The sequence below is a fragment of the Euphorbia lathyris genome, chromosome 5 (genome assembly GCF_963576675.1).
Source record: "Euphorbia lathyris chromosome 5, ddEupLath1.1, whole genome shotgun sequence".
Classification (NCBI taxonomy): domain Eukaryota; kingdom Viridiplantae; phylum Streptophyta; class Magnoliopsida; order Malpighiales; family Euphorbiaceae; genus Euphorbia; species Euphorbia lathyris.
Window position 1 is genome coordinate 45,395,408 of NC_088914.1, and position 8,852 is coordinate 45,404,259.

Sequence of the window (8,852 nt, forward strand, 5' to 3'; positions counted from 1 at the left end):
CCGTGAATGTTGAAGTGGGTGAAGAAGGTGTGGGTAAAGGCGTCGAAGTTGGCCCGATCCGCTTGCCTTTGGGCCTCGGAGGCGTCTAAGCGATTGTCGCGGGCGTCAAACCAGGAGTCGAAGTGGGCCCGATCGCATCGTTGTTCCCCTCCAAAATGTCCAAACGGGCATAGATAGAGTTGAAGCCGTGGTTGGGGGTGGGCTATAGTTAAGGCCGGGTTCCGAGTCCCACCCTTCCTCCGCTTGTTGCTGGCCCGCCCCCGAACTTTCACCCGGGCCGGAGGCACGACGTTTGAGGGTTTGGAAGGCATTTTTGTCCAAGGGGCGGGCTTCATAGTGGTGAAGGCGTTCAAGGGCGGCGGAGCCAAGAGCCGAGGAGCCATAAATAGTGACTAAGTGCCCGAGCCCGAGTTTGGCCCGCCTTCGTGTTGGCATTTGGTGGAGCATGGTGGCAATAAGGTAGGAGAGGTCGAACTTAAGGTCGTTCGCGCAGCAATAAAGGGCAAGAAGCTCAAGCTTGTTGACCTTGTTGGCCTCGGACTTCCCCGAGAAGTAAAAGCTGATGAAGCGATGGAGGAGGCAGAGGACGGGATCGCGGATGCTACCTGGGTGGAGGTTAGAGACGTCATAAGTGTCCGACCCGGTAATGGTCGCCCAGAATTCCTAGGCAGTGTCATCGGTGGGCCAATGGGTGGTGCCAGGATCCGTTTGCATGGTGAAATGGGTGCGGATCCAAGCTGTGTCGATGGAGTGGGGGCAGTTTTGAAGGCGGAAGGTGAAGAGGGCAGCACCGGGGACACCATTAGAGGTGAGGGAAGTGTAGAATTCGTGGACCAACGACGGGTACACGTGGTGGGATGCACAAAAATGGTTGTGCCAGCCAATGGCGCGGAGGCGATCCTCGAAGGCACGAGCAACGTCATAGTGATCAAGCGCGCTTAGGTTGATGTAGGGGAGAGCCATAACAGTGGAAGAGGAGATGGTTTGGTAGGTGACTGCCTCCCCGTCCGTGAGAATGTGAAAGGGGGCGCGGTATTGGCGGGTGAGAGGTGGTGTTTATTCGTGTTCAGGTGGGGGTGGTGATTGAGTTTGGTTGGAACGGGAAGAGCGGGCACGAGTGGACCGTGGGGGACGGTCATTGGCGGGTCGTTTACTTCGGGTCATGGTGAAAGGGAGTGAGGGAGATGAGTAGGGAATTAGGAAGGGGGAGTGAGTGGGAGGGAGGAGGGGGGAAAATAGGGGTTTAAATAGAGAAGGGGTGGGAATCCAAGGAAGCTTCGGATTCCCAGTGGGGTACACGGGGCGTGAAGGGGCCACACCACGTGTATCCCACCTCTTGACCAAATTTGGTCCAAAATTGCCAAGGCACATGGGGCGTATTGGAGGGCACGCCACGCGTACATCGGTCTCTGACCGAAAAGGTGTGGAAGAAGGGATAGTACGCGGGGCGTGCATGGGAATACGCCCCGCCTGGAGGACGGTAGGTGAAACATTTTTTCGGTTTTGTAAAGAGTTTTTAATTGTTTATTGGTTTAATGATTTTTAAGTTTTATATGGGTTTTAATGAGTAATTAAGGGGGTGGCTAAAGGCAAAATTAATGAGGGAGGGAGGTTTAAGAAATTTTGAATTTGAAAAGAGTGGGGGTGATTGGAGGTTAGAAGAGGTGGAGTGTAGAAGTGGGAAAGGGGTGTGGGGAAGAGGAAAAGCTATCATGGGGAGTGGCAGTACGCAACCCCCCGAGGATACGCGGGGCGTAGAATGGGGCACGTCCCGCGTAGCCTTTATTTTTTGCCTTTGACTGAGTTTGACTGAGGGAATTGAAAGGGACGCGGGGCGTGGGAAGGGCTACGCCTCGCGTAACCGTGCGTTTGAGCACCAAAATAGGAGCAGAAGCTCGGCTACGCAGGGCGTACCGTGGTGTACGCTCCGCGCAAAAGTTTTGGATTAGTGATGGGATTTGTTTTTTCGTGGGTTTTTTATTTAAAAGAGACGAAACGATAAAGAAGAAGAAAATGCGAACGAAGAAAAAGAAAGAAAATAAAAGGAAGGTGAAAAACAGATATAATACATATAGACAAAAGGATTGGAAAATGCAAACCGGGGCTACGTTTATAGTCGGAGTATCTCGACTTTCGTGCGTGCGTGCTCATGGAGTCCGGAGATATGTGGCTTCTCCATGTTGTGGGAGAGCTCCGCCTCGGTATATTTTCAATCGGTGGCCGTTCACCCGTTGGATTGTGTTGTCGGGACCTTGGATTTCGACAGCTCCGGAGGAATGTGCATGAATGACCGTGTATGGTCCCGACCACCGACTTTTCAATTTTCCAGGGAACAAACGGAGGCGGGAGTTGTATAAAAGAACTTGGTCCCCCTTGTTTAACTCCCGAGTTTGCACGTGCTTATCGTGCCATTTTTTCGTATGCTCCTTGTAAAGTTTTGCATTTTTGTACGAACCTAGACGAAGCTCATCAAGGACATTGAGTTGGAGGAGACGATGTTCCCTTGTAACCTGCACATCAAAATTTAAAAATTTCAGACCCCAATATGCCTTATGCTCTAATTCCACCGGTAGGTGGCAAGATTTCCCGAAAACTAATCGATAAGGTGACATTCCGATGGGCGTTTTAAACGTCGTGTGGTAGGCCCAATGAGCGTCATCGAGCTTTAGGCTCCAATCTTTCCTAGAGGAGCTAACCGTTTTTTCCAAAATAAGTTTCAATTCTCGGTTAGAAACCTCAACTTGCCCACTAGTTTGCGGGTGGTAGGGCGTGGATACTCGGTGTGCAACCCCGTATTTATGTAAGAGTTGATCGAATTGACGGTTGCAAAAGTGGGAACCCCCGTCGCTAATGATAGCTCGAGGGGTCCCAAACCGAGTAAAAATATTTTTCTTTATAAATTTTCCCACCACCTTAGAGTCGTTTGAGGGTAAGGCAACGGCCTCCACCCATTTGGAGACATAGTCAACAGCCACGAGAATGTAGGCGTTGTTATGCGACTTAGGGAAAGGTCCCATGAAGTCTATCCCCCAAACATCAAAAAGTTCACAAACTAGGATTCCTTGTTGGAGCATTTCATGTTTACGGGAGATGTTCCCGCTCCGTTGACAAGCGTCACATGACTTGATGAAGTCTTGGGAATCCTTGGACATGGTGGGCCAATAAAAGCCACATTGTAAAACTTTTGCCATAGTTCGACTTGGGCCGAAATGGCCTCTCGGCTCTTGGGTGTGACACATTTGTAACACATGATTTACCTCCTCTTCCGGTATGCACCTACGAATAATATTATCAGCACAAGATTTAAACAAAAATGGTTCTTCCCAAAAATAATTCATAGCGTCGTGAAAGAACTTCTTACGTTGCTCGTAGGTAAGGTGCAGGGGAAGAATATTACCGGCCTTGTAGTTTTCCATGTCGGCATACCAAGGTAGAGGTGTTACTGCATAAAGTGTCTCGTCGGGAAAGGTCTCCTTGATCTCCGCAAGTTCCGGAGATTCGGCTTGCTCGCTTTGCAAACGGGAAAGATGGCCGGCAACGACATTCTCCACTCCTTTTTTATCTTTGATTTCAATGTCAAATTCTTGTAGGAGGAGAATCCATCGTATCAACCGAGGTTTGGCATCTTGCTTGGTCATTAAGTACTTAAGAGCTGCGTGGTCAGTGTATACGATAATTTTTTATAACACAAGATATGATCTAAATTTATCGAAAGCAAAAACTACCGCAAGCATCTCTCCGTGATGGAATAGTTTTGTTGGGCCTCGTTGAGAGTGTTTCTCGCATAGAAAATTGGGCGGAAAAGTTTATCCACCCGTTGGCCCAAACAAGCACCTACTGCCAATTCACTAGCATCGCACATTAGTTCAAAGGGGAGATCCCAATCAGGTTTCACCATGATGGGTGCGTTAATCAGTTTTTCTTTAAGCGTATTAAATGCAATTAAAAACTTGGAAGAAAGATTAAATTCCGCATCCTTTAGGAGGATTTGGGTCAAGGGGGTTGCTATTTTAGAGAAATCCTTAATGAATCGCCTATAGAAACCCGCATGACCCAAGAAACTTCGGATCCTTTTTACATTGATTGGTGGAGGCAATTTCTCAATCACCTCAATCTTGGCCAGATCGACCGCGATTCCCTCCCCGGACACTTTGTGTCCTAACACGATACAATCTTGAACCATAAATTGACACTTTTCCCAACTAAGAGCGAGATTAGTGTCCTCGCATCGTTGAAGGACCTTATCAAGATTGTTTAAACAAATTTCAAAGGACGACCAAAAAACTGAAAAATCGTCCATGAAGACTTCCATGAAGTCCTCAATCATTTCGAAGAATATATCCGTCATACAACGTTGAAATGTGGCGGGGGCATTACAAAGCCCAAACGGCATCCGCCTATATGGAAATGTCCCATAAGGACAAATGAATGTTGTTTTTTCTTGATCCGAAGGATCAACGGGGATTTGCATATAGCCGGATAGACCGTCGAGGGTGCAAAAGAATTTGTGTCCCGCCATTCTTTCCAACATTTGGTCAATGAACGACAAGGGAAAATGATCCTTTCGGGTGGCTTCGTTAAGTTTCCTATAATCGATGCATACTCGCCACCCTGTTACTTTTCTTGTGGGAATTAATTCCCCTTGATCATTTTCTGTTACCGTAGTGCCCCCTTTTTTGGGAACGCATTGGACCGGACTAACCCATTGACTATCGGAGATAGGAAAGATTATATCTGCGTTGAGGAGTTTGATTACCTCGGCCTTTACTACCTCTTTCATGTTTGGGTTAAGTCGTCGTTGTGGTTGCACGTAGGGTTTGACTTCATCCTCGATAAAGATGCGGTGTGTGCAAATGGTGGGGCTAATCCCTTTGATGTCATGAATGGTCCATCCAAATGCGCCTTTATATTTTTGTAATACCGCAATCAATGCTTCCTCCATTTCCTCTGTCAAAAGTGAAGATATAACAACGGGTAAGAAACTAGGAGGTTGTAAAAACACATATTTCAAATTAGGAGGCAATGGTTTAAGTTCCAAAGTCGGAGGCTCTTCGAGAGATGACTTTGGCTTTGCTTTGCTATCCCGGTCCAAACCCTCGAACCGGCTCCTTGCCAACAAACACTGTTCTATCTCGGAGGAGTATTCAAATGGTTTGTTCAATGGCTCCTCATCCAAGTGCTCGTTATCATTTGTATCCGAAGAGGTTCCCATGGAAGACCTATCACAAAAATCCTCAACAAACAGATCAATAGACTCCACAGAATTTAAAAAGTTACAATCCTCCATGGTATGAGAAGGGAATTTCATGGAGTTGTACACGTTGAACACTACCTCTTCGTCTTGCAACCGTAGTATAAGCTTACCCTCGTGGATGTCGATGAGAGTCCTACCTGTTGCAAGCAATGGTCTTCCTATGAGGATTGGTACCGAATCGTCTTCCGCCATGTCGAGCACTACAAAATCGGCGGGGAAAATGAACTTGTCCACTTTCACTAAGACATCCTCCACAACTCCTTTCGGTCGGGCAATGGATCTATCGGCCAATTGGAGCGTCATATTGGTAGGCTTTGGTTCTCCCAAGCCGAGCTTCCTAAAAACAGACAAAGGCATTAGATTGATACTAGCACCCAAATCACATAAAGCTCTACTAAACTCAACATTACCAATCGTGCATGGGATGGAGAAGCTTCCTAAATCTTTGAGTTTAGGCGGGAGTTTATTCATTATAATCGCGGAACATTCCTCCGTTAGCGCTACCGTTTCATTTTGTTCTAACCTCCTCTTTTTGGCGAGGATTTCTTTAAGAAACTTCGCATAAGTGGGCATTTGTTCTAATGCCTCCGCAAACGGGATGTTAATGTGAAGCTTCTTAAAAATTTCCAAAAATTTGCCATATTGGTGATCCAATTTGTCCTTTTTAAGTCATTGTGGAAAAGGGAGCTTCGGTACGTAAGTCCCAATTGGATCACTAACATCTTTATTATTATCTGAGGAAGTCATGGGTTTCGGGTCCGAACCGGGGTTGCTTACCACTTTCGGTTCGTTACTTACCTTTGGAGTGGTTGGAATCGCCTTTGGAACCGGTGGCTCCAAACCCTTACCACTACGGAGTGTAATTGCTTGTGCAGTCTCTCGATTCTTGGGCCTCAGGTTTTGTTCGGTGTTAGTTGGGAGAGACCCGTGTTATCTCTCTTGTTGGTGGCGATTCAATTGGGCCACTTGATGCCCCAAGTCCCTACAAAAAGCCTCATTGTCAGCAAGACGGGAAGATATTTCCTTAAGGAGATTAATTACCGTAGAGTCTTGCGTGTTGCTAGGAGTTTGAGAAGTTTGTCCTCCTTGGGCGTTGGGGGCTTGACCCAAACCTTGCTCCTTGTATTCATTATGAAATCCGGATGGGGGCTTCAACACATTCTGATTGTTGCCATAAGACAAATTCGGGTGTTGGTGTTGAGGCCTCCATCCGTTGTTATTATTATTACGGTGGTGATAAGCATTCGGGTTATGATAGGAGTTATAATTAGAATTGTACCTTGGTTGCCCCCCTACATAACTTACGCTCTCGGCATCGCCGGCAAAAGGGCTTCCGACTTGGCAATCTTGACCATGGTGGTCACCACCGCAATGCGAGCACATCAGGACCTGTGCTGTATTTTTTAGGCTCATTTGTGCCATTAAGGCGTCTAGCTTTTTATTCATCTCAACCATGGAGATTTTGGGAGCCTCATCTTCCACAGAAAATGTTTGATGTTGCGAGGGTCCGGCAAGCCGATCTTCTTACCATTGGACGCTTTTTCTAGCTAACTCGTGGATAAGTTCATAAGCCTCGCTTGCCGACTTCCTAAACAAATCCCCACCTGCGGCGGAATCCACAGTTGCACGATTAGTGGGAGTTAAACCATGATAGAAGGTACTTACAAGATCGTGCTTGGAGATGTCATGATATGGGCAATTTCGGAGCAACTTTCGGAACCTAGCCCAAGCTGAGTGAAAGGCCTCATATTCAAGTTGCCTAAAGGAAGTGATATCATTTCTCAACTTAACCGTTTTAGACGGCGGGAAGTAGTAGGAAAGGAACTCCTTCTCAAGCTCCTCCCACGAGGTAATTGATCCCGCCTCCAACGAGTGCAACCATTCCAACGTTTGACCTGTCAAAGAGAAAGGGAACAGCTTTAGACGTACGGCTTCAACCGGAACACCATTTTGCCGAGAAGTATCGGCACACATAAGAATTTTATCAAGATGTTCGTTAGGGTTCTCATGAAGTTCTCCTCCAAATTGACCAAGTTGTTGGATCAATTGGATCATGCTAGTCTTTATCTCATATGTGTTGGCCGGGATGGTGGGGGCGACGATTCTGTTGCGATTTTGGGGCCTATGCGGAGCAAGGATCTCCATCATCGTTCTTGTGTCATTGCCCCCTCCATTGCGGATGTCGTTCACGGGTTGGACGGGCGGTCTTTGGTTTGCCCCGGGTTGGTTAGCTTCATTGTTGAGGTTGGCCATCTTTTCTCTCCAAATCCTACAAAGAGTACGTTCAATTTCAAGATCAATAGGAACGAGAGTATCACTTCGAGATCGGGTGTGCATAAACTCAAGAAGTAAACAAAGAAAGTATTAGCAAGAAAAAATATTGTCAGTAAAGGTGTATATAAACAATTTATACAAAGATAATGCTTAGACTAACAATAAAACGTTTTGGTCTAATATTGCAAGAAATTATAAATCCCCGACAACGGCGCCAAAAACTTGATGAGTATCCGGTAGAGCGGTAAAACATAACGATAAATGTGTGCTATGATCTTTCTAAAAGTTCTAACTCTACTAGACGCTACTACATATGGGCAAGTGTACCCCGTCATATCAAGTAATAATCCGGTTAAGACCAGGTATCGAATCCACGGGATTTATATCTACAAGTATTAAACTACTCGGTTTTACTCGTTATCTAAGCGGTGAATACTATAGTTGGTTGGGTGACAACTATAAACTACTCCTAAACTAAGGTGAGACAACTTTCATGTATTTCAAGCCCTCCTAGAGTGATACGGGTGATGATAAGCTATAACCTATGATAAACAACACGAAATATACACGATTAATAGTTTTACTCTTGCAAAGACGACTATTAATAGACTGAATAACTCCGTGAGGTTCTAGAGTCGTGATTCCCTCTCAAGGCGACTCTAATTCTTAGGATCAGAAACTAGGGCTCGTAAGTTCCGTGGCTTGTCAATTCCTATGGTTTCCGGTTTGTCAACTCCGGTGAGGCAACACCTATGTGATTCCTAATAGATTTCGGAGCTCGTTAGCGACCTACACAACAATCAATTATAAGTATCAAAGCAAGCAATAGACATTAACACGTATAGTGAAAACGGAATCGTAAATCATGTATTATAAATATGGAATACGAAAATACGGGATACAACCAAGCCTAGTACATAGAAAGAGTACAAGCTAATTAACAAGTAGAAAGGGAAGAAGAATCGGCCCTTAAGACTAGCTAACCGGACTCAAAGTCGTCTCTTAGGAGTTGGAGGCGGAACTCTCGAGCTTGGTGAATACGGATGGAGCGGAACTTCGGCGGAGTAACGGGAGGATTACACAAGCTCTCAAGGTGTGAGGAACTCTAGTACATAAGAAATTGAATGAATCAAATGAGTGCTAATCACTCTTACTTATACATCAAACCCGGGGGTAAAATTGTAAATACACAAGTTGTATTATTTTTGCATTTCCCCAAGACACGCCCCGCGTGGATAGGCAGGCGCCCCGCATGGGTGCCCATTCCATTGACAATTTCTGGCATATGGATCAGGTTCAGTCTTGTTATTCGGACCACGCCCCG